Genomic DNA, 16,439 nt, shown 5'->3' with positions numbered 1-16,439 from the left:
TAATATATACTCCATGTTAATGAAAATTTTTCTTTCATTGCCCTTGCAATATATTTTCTTTTTCAAACTCCGTAAATTGTCGTTAATTCATATTCATATCAAAATGATATCTTCGAGTGATTATACACATAAATACATTTTTTTCTTTAATTTCAATTAATTGATTCTGACAATATTTTTATTTCGTAATGGATAAATTCAACTCATTTTTTGATCGTCGTCATTACCGTTGCGGGATTCTTTGTATGTAAAAAATTCTTATTACATTTCCTTACAAGCACTCAATATGCATTATTTCTTACTCTGATTTTGTGATACTGTTTCGACAATTTAACGTTCGTAAATTATAACTGTGATTTTGATAATTTAAACTTGCATCGCAAGGACCTGGGTTCAGAACCCACTGGCACCACAGTGATAGTGATGGGGAACCGAAAGACACACAGGCTCTGTCACACTCAGTGATACAAGCACATTGTCCCAAGGGACCCGGGTGCCTCCTGAGAACCTTTATATATATATAACCCTTTATTAAGCTTAAACAAGATATATATACATGGGAAGGTGCCATTATGCACTTCACCATGAAACAAGTGTAACATTTATTATAAAAAAATTATGATAGATGTAAATGAATCAAAGTTATAAATTACATAACCATCATAATCTAGAACAGTTCTCGATAAAAGTTAATCAGCTTCTCTCCGGGGATTTCCATTGACACCTTTCATTGGTTGATAGTAACTGAATCAGTTTGCAGCTGGGCTGGTCTAGTCGCAGCGCCGCGTAATTTGATTCCGACCAGAAGATATTCCTCAGACTCAACAATTGCTACCTGTGATCAGTTTCTGAGTAAGTCTGCGTGAAACATATCTATCTTCGACTACTCTTGCTCCTTGTCTCTAAACAGATTTATGAGGTCGTGCTGTCTGGGTGTACTAGCGTCTTATTCTAGTAGATCTCCTAACAGGCATGGGTTCTGGTTCCGGGGCTGTAGCTCTGATAGTCTAAGTGTCTGCCATCTCATCGTTCAAAAAAAAAAACACATTATAATTCTGAGTTGAAAACTTTATGCAATTTCAATTTTGTATGGTTAAAAGGGCATCAAGGCAAGGCAAGAAAGGCGAAAAAAAAAACACTAATGTAGAAAAAATGAATTAAATCACTGGATTTTTTTTACACTTGTTTCAGGTAAAAACACCTTGTGTGTATATTATTACTGTATGAGTATTATTAATTTAAGAGAATTTTTTGCTGTTAGGTACTTTTGTTCCAAAAAACATGAATTAAAATGTACCCAAGTTTTGCAAGGTTCTTATTATTGAACTGATAAGTCTGGTCATTCCAGGAAATAAACTGTTCTGTCTGTAACAAGAAGTTTATTCACGAATTGGGTCATGACAGTGTTTAAACCCATTGCTCTCACAAGGGTGAGGCTAACAGGGGTTCATCCCCAGGGACAATTGTCATCTTTTTTTCTTTTGTTTCTCACACTACAAATTCACTATATGTGAATGTATAATGATTTACACAATCATGAAGAATCGGATTATTGTCCCACCAAAGATCCTAGCCTAAACGCCCGGCTGCAGTATGTGGGGCAATGTCAGTCAAAACCCACAGTCGAAACGTATTTTAGAGGAAAAAAACGTGCCCGAAAAAGCTGTACTTCTACTGGACAATACTCAGTGAAATGAGCGGACGTGTGCTTTGGTTGAAGACAAGTACATAACTCAAAAACGTTAAAAAAATAGAGAATTTCAATTGATAGATTTTTGAATTCTCCTCCACTTGAGAGATAAGAGAGGCCAGCTTCTGTTGAAGATTCAGCTTCTGACAAGCTTGGCGGAATAGACATTGAAGGTCTGGAAAGTGAGAGACTACCCTGTATAACTTCTAAGTAAGAACATTGAGTAAATTAGCGTGAAGTAAAAAAAAGATTTCCAGTTTTTCATCCTCCTTTAAATTTTTCTTTATTCACTTATGAAGCTGTTCATCCCAGACTTTGGTTAGTTATTGCATTTTTTACAATGCTTTTTACTGTTTCATAAAAATCACTTTCAAATTTTGGGTGGCATCTGGAACGAATTTAATGTTTATACATAGAAACCTATGGAAACTCACGTTTCGGCTAACGAACATAGTTTCGGAACAAATCATTTTCGTTAACCGGGATGCCACTGAAATCGATAATTCTAAAATACAAAAATATAACATAATACTAAATAATAATAATAATCGAAAAAATAATCATAATTTTTACTACGTTAATCGGTTGTTTAAGAGAAAAACCATAGTTCGTTATACGCGAAATCTCTAAAAAAAAAGACAAAATTAATTCACATTTCCGATGAAGAACTTTATTCCTTCAAGAAAAAATTGTTCTTTTCTTCTGTTAAGATAATTTTTATTTTCTTCCTTAATTCTACTCTATCACTTCTGGAGTTGAAGCATTATTAAATTTTGGATCGTGAAGAAGTAAGTATAAGAAAGAAGCAAGAAAAAGAAACAAAGTGTTCAATTCACATGAAGTGCTCTGTTAAGTACACCCGGGGAAATCAGATTAGAGTTTTGCAAGCATATCACAATTTGTGAAGCTTCTCGGTTCTCTCTCGCACTATTGTTTTTATTCTCTTATTACTCTGATAAAATTCAGCTGCTGCTGCTTCGATTGACTGGATGTAATTAAAGGGAGCGTGAGTATAATAGAAAAAAATATATACCGTATAATATGTAATGTGCGTTTGAATTAATTAATTTTTGGACCGAAGTTTTTCCGGAAATTTAGTGTTTGCACGGGTTCTTTCCTCATGCGGAATTATTATGGTTTTATTTTCCCCACCTTTTTTGTGTATTGGTGTAAATAAAAAAAATAAAACTATAAGAGAAAATATCTATTTAAATATGCGTCTTTGACCATATTGAACTACAAAACAATAGGATCAGAATAATTTACACTGTAATTTTTTGCATATTAACGGCACATTGCTATTTCGAGTAAAATGTACCATCTTATTATCCGCATGTGTGAATTTCATTGATCGATTATGAAATTTTAAGCAATACACGGCGCTGTTGGTCATGATTTTTTTTAGGAAAAATGATAATTTTTGTACTTTTATCTCTACGCATTTTGAAATATTTTTTTATTAATTGATTTGGAAAGAATTCATTTTTATTCCAACCTCTCAGAGAAAAAGCTGCAGATAATACAGCTGTATTTAGATATTATTTTAACGTATAATTGCGAGTTTTATATAAACTAAAATATATTTTAATATTAAAAAAAAAATTCGTCTTTTGTGAATTTTGATTATTTATTTGTATGTATTTTAAACGCAGTAGTATAATATAATTAGGGATACGTAATTTTTTTCATTTACGAAATAGATGCGATAAATGAAAAATTTGCAATTTTTGATGAATAAATATGAAATTTGGATTTTTAACACTCTTTCACGAAATCTTGATGATTTAAATTTTCTGAAGCTTAAATAGATTTTAATTTTGCTGAGGAATTAAATTTTAGAACTTTGAGTAAAAACAAACACTTTAACACTTGGTTTCGTAATTTAATAAATGTGTCGTTAGTTTAGTTCGTTTTTGCGGAAGAAAGCAAAGTTTTTAGTTTGAATTGTTTTTTTGTTTTTTTCCGGATTAATGCAAAATTTCTGATTTGGAAATGATTTTGGCGAGTGGATGCAAAATTTTTTGTTAAAAAATATATTTTTCTCAAATGAATGTAAAATACTTAACTGGAAAACAAAAATTAATAAATTATTATTTTTTTGCAAATAAATACAAATATCCGATTTGGAAATTTTTTGTTTTGTGAAAATTGGTTTTTTTCATTTGTGAAATTTACGTATCTAAATTAATAATAATATAAACGAAAATAATTTATAAATGTGGAAGAGTAGATCAACTTTGAACGAGAACATTAAGTCACCAACGAATAAGACAATTACGAGGAAATAAGGACATACGACGTTGTGTATTCTTGCCTTCGTTGGTGACTTCTTAATATTTAAAAATGACAGTTAATTTTTATAGACTAATAGAGTGCAAAAGTAGTATTTATTTAGTGAGCTACCATTTAGAGATATACTTCATTTGATATTGATGATATATAAATAATCTCTATACAATGTACGTATATTATTTCATCGCATCGTTTTTCGATATCGAGAACATGTCGGGTGTCCGATATAATGATCAACTGAATAACAAGTTTTCTTTTCGTGATGAAAATGACTTGGGTTGACGCGAGTGTAAGATATATTGTGGGAAACGTCATCCATTCATAAAATGAATTTTGCTCGTGGAAATGTGTTGTGTTTTGTTATAGAATTAAATGATTTTTTTTTTCAACAGAAATGGTTTCTTGGTTGTAAAACTTGAAATTGTAGGAGACAGAAACCATTCTGGGTAATCTGGCAGCCACTTGACCTTTTAAAGATTTGAAATCCCATGAGATATTGTCATTTTTATACTATTCATTTAAAACGTTTGAGTAACTTCGGTTGTTGGCCAAGTATGCACGCCATTCTTTAGACAACTCTCTAAGACATTTATACCTAATATATCACCATAATTTCCGCAGTACATTGCACAGATGTGAATTTGACTACTTCAGAAAAAATGTGATTGTATAATCTGCAACGACGTATAATTCACTTATTGGACTCTCATTCACTGATAATGAAATCTTAAGGATAAGAAGGGATTGGTGGTGCCTTTTTTGTAGAAATAAATTCTAATTTTTCTACTAGTGATCTATAAATATTAAGAGATTATTAAAGTTTTTTTTTTTACAAATTAGTTTTTAAAATTTTTTCTTCCATGATCTCTCAGGGGAAAAAGACACTGCAGATAATAAGAGTGGTATACTATATAATCCACTTTAAGAAATTTGGATATTTTTAACGACTAATCTACGCAATATATGTAGGAAGACACTACATATTTTACATATATTAGTATACGTATACTAATCTCCTTAGTATACGGAGGAAAATACGGTAATGTTTGTAATAAAATATGTAGTTTGTTATCGGAATTTTACTGACTTTTAAATTAGTAAATTGAAATTTTAATCGTTGCATATGTGATTTTTATCGACTTTAATAAATGATTCAAACATGATTTTTATCGACTTTAATAAATGATTCAAACATGATTTTTATCGACTTTAATAAATGATTCAAACATGATTTTTATCGACTTTAATAAATGATTCAAACATGATTTTTATCGACTTTAATAAATGATTCAAACATGATTTTTATCGACTTTAATAAATGATTCAAACATGATTTTTATCGACTTTAATAAATGATTCAAACATGATTTTTATCGACTTTAATAAATGATTCAAACATGATTTTTATCGACTTTAATAAATGATTCAAACATGATTTTTATCGACTTTAATAAATGATTCAAACATGATTTTTATCGACTTTAATAAATGATTCAAACATGATTTTTATCGACTTTAATAAATGATTCAAACATGATTTTTATCGACTTTAATAAATGATTCAAACATGATTTCTATCAATAAATTCAATGTTTCCCACAGGTTTAGTACCTCAAGTGGTTTTAATGTAAATTTTTTCTATGAATATATTTAATCTGACGAAAATTATTCATTAATTTGAATATGCATAAAAAATTCCTCTGGACCAATAGTTTTTTACTCCCTATGATGAGATCACACTTTATGAAGCGGTTTAATTATTACGTGATCCCTTTGCATGGATCCCTGACATGCATTGCACCACGATCCATTTTGCCCGACCTGTCGATTGCCTTGTAACCAGGTAACGGATGTCGACCAAGCGCGCATAACTACAGACTCTCTCCACACATACACAGTAATTGCCGTTTCTGTGTAAGTGAAGTCCTTGTAACAAAATATACCCTCCTTTTTATCGAGCCTTGCATATAAATAGGGTGAGACCTGTCGCCGAACACAGACATCATATCATCAGCAGCGAGTGAACTTTACAATAGCACAGGGAGAGAATATCATAGACTATCATTTAGATTCGAACAAATTGTTCCAAAAATTTGAGCAACATTTCAATCTATGTAATGGGTATTTATCTAAAGTTTGCTGCGCCCTCTGATAGCCTGCCAACGTGTCTTTTTTTCACAGTAAATCATCGGAAATATATCCATAGAAAAAATTTACATTAAAACCACTTGAGAGACTGAACCCGTGGAGAACATTGGTGATTTACTGATAGCGAGAGAGAGAAATAATGTTTGCATCATTTATTTAAATCGATAAAAAGAAATCACAGATGCAAGGGGTCATTCAAGTATTACGTCAGCATCGATGGGGGGGGGGGGGGTTGGATGATGCTTACGTCATCAACCACCCTTTATGAAAATATGAAATTTTCTTAATGGCATGTTACTCGGTGAGCCAAAAATTAGAAAAATCTTTCACTAGTTTGTAGGCACCTGAACTAACATTCTCCCTAATGATAAATCCCTTACAGAGCCACTTCAGCGATATCTAAATGTTTCATGGATCCTTCAAGTGCTCAGGAAATGTGTCCGGGCTGCTTAAGTGCTATATGAAAATGTTTCCGGGCCGCTTTAGTGCTTTAGAACTTTACAATAAAAAAGAGTGAGACAGAGGAGAGAAACTATCATAGAATATCATTTATATCTGAACAAATTGTTCAAAATTTTTTTAGCAACATTCATTCTCTGCAATCTGCAGCTTTCCGCAGTCTCATAGTTCGCTACCCTGTCTATTGTAAACAGTATCATTGGCATATAATTATAAAGAAATGGAATTAAAACACTAGAGATGTGAGAATCTGTGGAGAATATTCATATTCATTAATGTTTTATTCATGTTTGAATCATTTAACAGATTCGTAAATGAATTTCTCAATTAAAACGTGAAGGAAAATCAGTAAATCAAGGATCAAAATTTTTTTTTAAAAATCCGATAAGATGCTAAATATTTGGCATTCCTATTAGAGAGAATAAGAAATTTCTTTTCACAGAAACACATCAAAAAATGGTATAAAAAACAGTTCCTTCCAAGGTCCCTTAATAAAATTTCGTCTTAAAGATTGAGATGAAAGCAACTTTTCAATCACAAGGAAATAGAGAAATTTAACATAGAATATATATATATATATATATATAAAATTTATAAACCTTCAACCTGTTCAAAAATAGAAACATTACATTTCACATTCTACATTTTCTCACAAATGTATTGATAATGGAATACCAAACTTCACTACAACGTTGTTTGATATACACGACTCTTTTTATTTATGAAAATAAATTTATTATAACACAGATAGAGAAGAATTGATGAATCTATAATATACAGTATATAGAGATGTATTAGATATAGCTTTTATTGATAGCGTAAAGAGGAAAAACGAGATAAAAACAATATCATTGAACTAACATTTAGAAAACAAATTATTCGAAAACATATTAAAAACACGCAATCTGTGCAATCGGCATTTATCTGAAATTTGATACAGTGTGACCGCTCACCGACATGTCTACCTCTCAGTAAATCATTGGTGGCATAACCATAGTAAAACTTTGCATTAAAAAAACATTAGAGGTGCTAAATCAGTAGAGAAAATGCAAATTTATTGATAAAATTCACGTTAGAAACATTTACCGGCGTCATCAATTGATTTCCTAATTAAAAAAATTAAACGGAAATCACGAAACAAGGAGTAAAATTTCATTTCACTACGTTAAGAAATCCGATAACGCTAAACAATTCTGCTTACCTAAAGGAAAATATAAGAAATTCCTTTTTTAAAATTCATTGAAATGTGAGAAATAGCGGCCCCTTCAACGGTATCTAATTAAAACTTCGTCTTAAGGATTGAGATAACAGTAAGTATCCTACAGGGAAAGGAGATAGGAAAAATTATCAAAAAGTAATTAAAAAACAAACAAAATACATTTCTTTTGAAAAATTGAAACTTACTGCATTTTCAATCTACATTTTCTTACAAATACAGCATATTCACGATAGAATACGTGATTTCAATGCAATGTTGTTTGATACAACTGCTTTATTATTTAGCACAAGAGAAATTAGTTGTGTCACAGATAGGGAAAATTAATAAAGCAATAGTATATAGATATGTATTATGGCTTCCATAAATAACACAGAGAGAGAGAGAAAGAATAGATTAATAAAAATATCATTCCAGTCCAGATTTGAACTAATTTTTTCTAAAAAATGTAACAACACGCAATATATATAATGTGAATTTTTCTGAAATTTGAAGCAATTTGATAGCTCCCCAATATGTCCACTATCAAGGAAATCATTGATGATGTAACCACAGATGCTGAATCAGTTGAGAACATTGATATTTTATTGATGGAGGTCACACACACGTTTGAATTATTTGCCGGATTCGTAAATCGGTTTATTAATTAAAAAATAGATGAAGAGCACGGATGCAAGCATTAAAATTTCAATTCACCAATTCAAAAACAATCATGAAAAACATCCGATAACATGCTAAATATTTAGGCATATCTGAAGAAAAGGATGAGAAATTCCTTTTGAAAAAGCATCACAATGCTATGAGAAATGGCGGTTCCTTCAAATTTCTCAATGAAAATTTTTTCTTAAGAATCAAAATGTAAGAGTGAGTTTTCAACCTGGAAAGAAATACGAAAATGTATCAAAGAGTAATTCGAAAACCTACAAAAGTCTTCTTTTCAAGAACTGGCACTTATTACGTTTCATATTCTACATTTTTTCACAAATATATTCATTACAATACACGACTTCAATGCAACGCTGTTTGATGCGACTCTCTTATGGCTCATAATAGTATAACGAATCAATTAGAAAGAGATCTGAAAAAATATTTCAAAAACATTTAAGCATCACCGAATTTATGTAATGGACAATTTATCTAAAGTTTGCTGCATTCTTATAGCTCGCCAATATGTCTACAGTACAGTATATGATAGGCAATCATTTCACTTCACACTCATAGTTAGAAAACCTGATGACAGATGACAGCACTACACATAACAAGCATTACACCGTAACAAACTTCACATTAGGCCCACAACACGTACATGCACATTCCAACACGTACCAATTCGTGAAGTGCATGTGTAGTTTAGTAGTAGTATGCAATTGGCGGTATAATCATAGGAAAAAATTTGCATTGAAAACACAGATGCGGAATCACTGGAGAATATGTTAGAGAGCGAGAGAGAGAGAGAGAGAATTATTTACCCTACTCGTGAAAGGGTTTCGTAATTAAAAATTAAATAAAAATCACGGATGCAAGGATTAAAATTTCGATTTACCAATTCAAAAAATCCAGAAGAAAATCCGATAACACGCTAAATATTTTGGCATACCTGAAGGAAAGGTAAAGAAATTTCTTTTTAAAAATGCATGGAAAAAAGAAATGACGTATGATTCAAAAGTCTCTTAATTAAAATTTCGTCCTAAGGATAAAAGTGAGTTTTCAACTGGGAAAGAAAATGGAAAATTTATCAGAGAGTAAAGTTCGAAAACCTTCAAAGTACTATTTTTTTTCTTCAAAAATTGAAACTTATTACATTTCACATTCTACATTTTTTTCATTAATATATTTATGATAGAATACATGACTTCAATGCAGCGCTGTTTGATGCAACTCTTTTATAATTTATTACGGTGAAATAAATTACTTGTTTTATTTTTTTTTCGAAGATGGAAATTGAAAGTACCTCAAATTCAATGTGTGTATTTGATTATATTCATATCGATTCCTATAATCTTCAATCGATCTTTCTCTTTTCTGTTGCATATTTATCACGTGTTTCTATGATAGTCAATTTCAATTTCATCGCTGCCTTTTCACCGACAAAAATTTTCGCTGGCGTTTTCGTTACTATGTAAGTAACTTCGTTATAGATAAGCTAAGAAAACGTTTTCGGCGAATGCGTTGGTTTTCCGCAAGATCCATTATCTTTTCACTATTCATAAAGTTTACTCGCCTTTTTTATCAAGAATTATCTATTTTAACACTGTTATTTCTCTGAAAAATGTTAAAACCAATATTTTTAAACAAATAGAATTCACCGTGAGTGGGGAAACATTGGGTTGTCTTGGATCACATAAGAGACTGAAAAATTAATATTTTTACTGATTCTGATTGATTTTTTACTTAGATATTACTAAGTAATTAAACTATTATATTAATGTACCACTGCCCAATAATTACCCACGGGATTCTATGTGAAAAACGAATATGGTTAAGTGTTTTCCTTTTCCAAGATCGGACGAATATTAAGAGAGTTATAAGATTTTGAAATTTTGTTATGTGTCAATTTCCTAACGCTTAGTTACGTGCCAAACACTCAGACAAAAAAAAAAATCCCCCATTCAGCGGGTTGCTGCTAATTGACAATTAACTGAAATATTCATCCCCTATAGCAAGCCAAGTTCAACTATTTCTCGCACGATTGGCGGTTTTTCCTTTTCGTGTAGAGATATGTTAACCTTGTTAATACGTGTTACTTTCGCCCCAACATATTGGCAAATTCGTCACCAGATTTGTAAAGCAATAGCCAAATGAGTTCTATCGGGAGAAGTATTCTCCCAAAATCAACACTTTTTTTGCCAAAATATGGTAATTTTATTTCTTCACTGTTAAGTCAGATGTTTTAAGGAAAAAGGTCAGGAAAAGAAACTGCTTTCCACCGCTTTAGCTTTCTTGACTACTCTCAGGGTTATAGCATTGCTGTCAGCTTGAAAATGTCAAGTTATACGCTTGGTGCACGTTCGGTGAATTTGGCAGGATTCGAAAGTGACGTCATCAATTTTTAATGGGTTATAACTCCTTAATTATAGGTCAAATAAAAAAAAACTACTACTAAACCACACATTCACCACGTCCATATTCCTCTGTGGAACTTCTAACGAATTTGTACACGTTAGAATAAGCGTGTACGTGTAGCAAACGTGAAGTTTGTTTCTGTGTGATGCTTGTCATGTGTAGTGCTGCCATCTGCCATCAGTTTTCCTAACTATGAGTGAAGTGTAATGATTGAATAATTGTATCGTAGTAGGTCTGTTGCTCTGGGTGGCGAGAAAAAAATCTAAAAAAAAACTGAACATATTTTTTTATATTAGTTTTTGACAAGGAATCTGTGAAATTACAGTTTGATCGATAGTATCCACCCTGTATATTACAAGAGATTATGTAATAATATCGTATATGAAGTCACAAGTCTCTTCGCGTCCAAATATATGCATATTTTTTAATTGATCAATCCATTTATTTTCATTATTATTTAAATAATTGACTTGATTTTAAATGACATGATATTAGTGTTTTTTCAAGATTATTTAATCATGAAAAATGACTTCAAATTAAGAAATATCTTAGCATTTACACCAAATATTGGAACCTCCATTTTAATATAGTATCAGTATTTTATTACGCGTTCTCACAAAAAAAAAAAAAAAAACAACAACACGACGTATATCGAAATCTTCATAGTAAAGCCCGAATTTCAATATCATTACCATAGGATGAAAGAAGAATGGGGATACGTATATATTTTCCGACTAATGTTCGGAAAATTAGATTAAATATTTTAACACAAAATATTTCCCATACTTACATCGATGGAACCTACAGCCGATGGTGCCCGGTTTCGTAATTTGAATTTTCGCTCGTAATTTGAAGCAAATAAATATACGGAAAGGTATTCTTAATGAAGGCACACATTAATCATGATTAAAGAAACTGCAGAAAGATTACAAGTTATATCAAGCCGATTATACTTTGTGAAACTTTAAGCTTTAATAATTTTGCGAGTCATTAAATTTTACAGAAACATTTTTTCTTGAGTAAATGGTAATTTTTTTAAAGAATGATCCAAAAAATTCGAAATTCTAGCATTGAAAGTGTCGTATTTATGCAAATTTTATTGCTCTTTGTTTTACTTTAAAAGGTTAATGCCCTTATCTCTTAAACTAATATTTATTTGAATGTGTGTGTGTGTGTGTGTGTGTGGTATATCAAAACCATTCACATATTTCCATTACCAAAAATTGGACAATTATCTGATACTTTTGCTGTAATTTGAAAGTTAAAAGTAGTTAGAAATGAGAAAACATCTGTAATCTTGAATAAAAAAATTTACTGTACAAATTTCGATTATTTTATGAAGTAAGAGACATGAAATCTCGTTTTATTCGTTTCGATTAACGATTTTTTTGAATTAAATGAAATATACATTTAAATTCATGTCAAAAATTTTTAGAACGAACTTTTCAATTTTGATGAAAAAGAATTCATTAAGTCATATTTTTGGTATGCTGACCGAGTTGATTTGATAACGGATATCTCTGACTCCACTCTAATTATAAGACGACTTATCAACAATCAAACATTAATTTATTTACAAAAATTCACACACACGAAAAAACACATCATGTTATTTACACACAACTGTATATTTTTTTCTTCTTCCGGTCGCTTGGCGCGCGTAATCTGCGTAGTCACGTTTTACGCCAAGCGTTGGCGAAACTCCGCCACATATTCAGACATGATGGAAAAAGTTTCTCTTCAATTGTTTTTGAGATTTTCAGGCTCCAGCAAAACAAAAATATACAAAATTTTGAAATTTTCCTTGATTAGATTTGTAAATAGTAATTGAAATGATTGGTAATATATATTCGCAATAATTTTTCAATCCGCATTTTTAACCAGTATTGTGATTAACCAGCATGATCCAAAAATATATAATTTTTCTCCAATAATTAGGATTTTATTATACAGGGTAGATGACAAGCCCTGGATACAATTTAACAAACTAATAACAAATTCACCGACTGAAAATCGGTTGATAATCTTGAATAATCTTGAATAATCCGGATTGCGATTTGTACTAAAATACTTGTCATGACCAGTTTTTTTGACAAGTTTAAATTTCATTCAATGGGAGCGCTGTCGAATTAATCGTAGAATTAACATATAAATTAATCGTAGACATAACATATAAAATTCATCACAAACAGTGTATAGTTAATGTTTATTACAATTTGTGCTACATAAAATTATCACATTCCAATATGAGCGCGCTTTTTCGCTCGGACTACATTTAAACCGATTGAGCTCATGTTGCGATATGGTAGCTTTATGTAACGCGAATTGTCCTTAATTACGCACTGCTTGTGTTGCATTTTATTGTGCTATATCGAGTTTTTAGTTTCATAGCACCCCACCTGTGAATAAAATTGGAATTTTTTTTAATTAAAAAAACTACTCCAGGTCATGATAAGTACTTTAGTGCATGCTGCAGGACTTTCTGTTCCACACTGTGTTTTTTCCATTTAAAGCAGAGTTATTGTTAGAGCTATCAAGAGTGGATGTAATCCTACTTGTATGAATTATATAAAGTAAATGTCTCAAGAGATATTCAATGTGGTGTGACATTCCTATACCTGACTGATATCATACAGGGTGAATCGCATCGAACCACCCCCCCCCCCCGAAAATGAGGTTCATCACAAAATATATCACACATATAATTATATGCTTGATAAATAATGTACCTTGGACTGTGTACTGATGTTAAAGTCTTTCATTATGATTAGAGCAGGTGTTGAAAGTGGGTTCCGTTTTCTTGGAGACATGCGGTCCCTCGATATTTCACATTCTCAGTGGTGTGTTCCTTTGATGATTGTCCTTATCGCAGCAGGAGTGTTATTCCTCAAATTTTATATTGTGTGGGTATGAGGTTGCTTGTGCAAACACCCATCCTTACGGAATGTTTCGATACCTTTCTGAACGGCGAAGCAGGGTGTCTCAGGTCTTTCAATGTCCATTCCGTGCACTCTGTTTTTCATTAGCCCATAAAATGAAATCGAGAATTCTCAGGTCTAAGGATTTAATTCTTTAACTTAGTCCCGTATAAGCTGCCTTCTGTTTGTGCCACACGCAGATTATTCGAATATTCCACTCTACAAAGTCGAGAGATTAATATATCTTAATTTTAGTAGTTATATGCATCAACTACGGAATTATTGGGCTGGCCCTATAAATAATCACCCTGTATTTGCTATCAACGCAGATTGAATTTTTCCAAACGTAAAATACACGTGTACACGAGAGTACCAATAACACAGGAACGTCAATCACACGTCACGGAGGAAAAACCCCATGAGCAGATCTTTTTACACTCCTGCACGGCGTAACGTCATTCATTAGGAATAAGTTTTACGCTCCTGTAAACTAGGTCATAAGCTTCTTTGTCTGAAAGTAATTCCAGTTCCCATAGAGAAAAGTGTATTTGAATAACTGGCAAGGAGAGAGGACGCACGCACATGGCTCGTTGGTTCTGTCCAGAATTTTTGCGTGTTCAGAAATTTGGGATTACGCCAGGAGTTTTGCGGCACACAGACGTACTAATCGTAGCTCTCTCTCTCTCTCTCTCTCTCTCTCTCTCTCTTTTTCATATTATTTTACTCGTTACGTTGTTTTCTACAGGAGCCTTTAGTACGGCTTCGCCTTCATGCCAAGTTTTCATGGTCGTCGGAAGGAGCTTCAGCCTTGTCCTTTTTATTCTTTATAAAATGCGAGCTATAACTCACTAACACCAAAACACACACACACATTCGTTTTTGCTCCTCCTTGCTCTTGAACCTTTTTTCTTGTTTTTGTACATGTTCAGTTCGATTGGCTCGTTCATGATCCGAGCCAAATAACTTCTTTAGTTCCGAAATCTAGGCAGGCTACTTTGACGTTGTTTGTAACGGATACAAATTGTACTAGACAATGACGATTTCTCTGACGGAAATTGGTTTCATCAATAACAAACGTTGAGTGGTTGAGTGTTAAAAAAAGAGAGTTTCCTCTCTCTCTGTCTATCTTTGCCAGAGGAGTGGAAATGGCCGTTTCACAGGATCTTTTCTAATTCCTAACGGAGGGATCATTGTGAAATTTCCGGAGCTTATTCGGCCACGTTTCAGAATGACTTGTTTATAAACACATCCAGGAATAATTGTCTTAATGGGTTAGTGAGGATATATTTGAAGTGTTACGGCTGGGATTTTGTGTTTGAATGGACGGAACAGCAGGATGTACAAAAATAAAGGCCCTCGAATACCTAAGCCTTTACACCAGTTATGTTCAACGTTTTACACATTGCTGGCTGAATTGGAAAACTCTCCATACTCCCCGCGGGACTCACAGTCATGTGGTATTTAAAACATTGGGATTATGTTCAGAATCACAAAGACACTATTTAATTTATAGTGATATCTAGACGAGTGCGCCAACGGACCGATAGTTAAACGGGGGTTGGTGAAGATTATTGAAGTATTTATTGTATTTATTTTGGAAAAAATAATTCATTATATAATTCTGAAATTATTTCTTCCATTGATTCTAAAACAATTTCTTTTTTTCATACTAAATAAATTATTTTATCAATTCTGACATAATTACTTTTATTAATTCTGAAATAATTACTTTTATTAATTCTGAAATAATTACTTTTATTAATTCTGAAATAATTACTTTTATTAATTCTGAAATAATTACTTTTATTAATTCTGAAATAATTACTTTTATTAATTCTGAAATAACTAATTTTATTAATTTTGAAATAATTACTTTGATTTCATATGGATTTCTATTATTTCTTCCACAATTCTAGAATTATGTTTCCATTACACACTTAAGCTTTTTTACCAACTATGAAATTATTCTTTCTATAATCTTGAAATTATTCTTTCTATAATCTTGTAATTATTCTTTCTATAATCTTGAAATTATTCTTTCTATAATCTTGAAATTATTCTTTCTATAATCTTGAAATTATTACTTTCGTGATTCTTCTATTTCTGTAAATTCTGTTGTTACAAAAATGTTTCCCTTCCGAAATATATAAAATCAGGAGTCCCCTTTAAATGACTGGACCCGAAAAATGATTCAGAAGATAAATAGGGTTTCCTGAGCACCGAGTTGGACTTAGCGTAAATATAAACTGCGATCTCTTCTACCACTCCATCTGATAGCCATTAGCAAAACTGTAAAATTGTAAATTTTGAGTTAGAAAGAATCTTTAATGACAAATCACAACAAATGTTCCCCGGGCTCTCGAATGTTAACGCATTGCTGGTGAATCTGAAAAGCATTTCCCTGTTCTAAATACAACAGTCTATAGATCTAAGTATTTTGAGGGCTTTATCGATTTTTTTATTTATTTTACTTAGTCATCTCATTTTAAATTGCTATTTCCCAATTTTCTTTTTTTATTAGTGGGATACGGAAAATATCTCCGAGAAAAACTCTGCCTCAATTTATATATAAGATACTCCGACCTTACACTTATTAGTTTTCTTTGCAATGGTAAAAAGAATAGCAATTAAAAATAATTAAAATGGAACGCTG

This window comes from Pholcus phalangioides, unplaced genomic scaffold (assembly GCF_987345545.1).
Source record: "Pholcus phalangioides strain wild (caught in Gottingen) unplaced genomic scaffold, Ppha-v1.0 ptg000015l_1, whole genome shotgun sequence".
Classification (NCBI taxonomy): Eukaryota; Metazoa; Arthropoda; class Arachnida; order Araneae; family Pholcidae; genus Pholcus; species Pholcus phalangioides.
The sequence above is the reverse complement of the archived record's forward strand: the minus strand, read 5'-3'. Positions refer to the sequence as shown.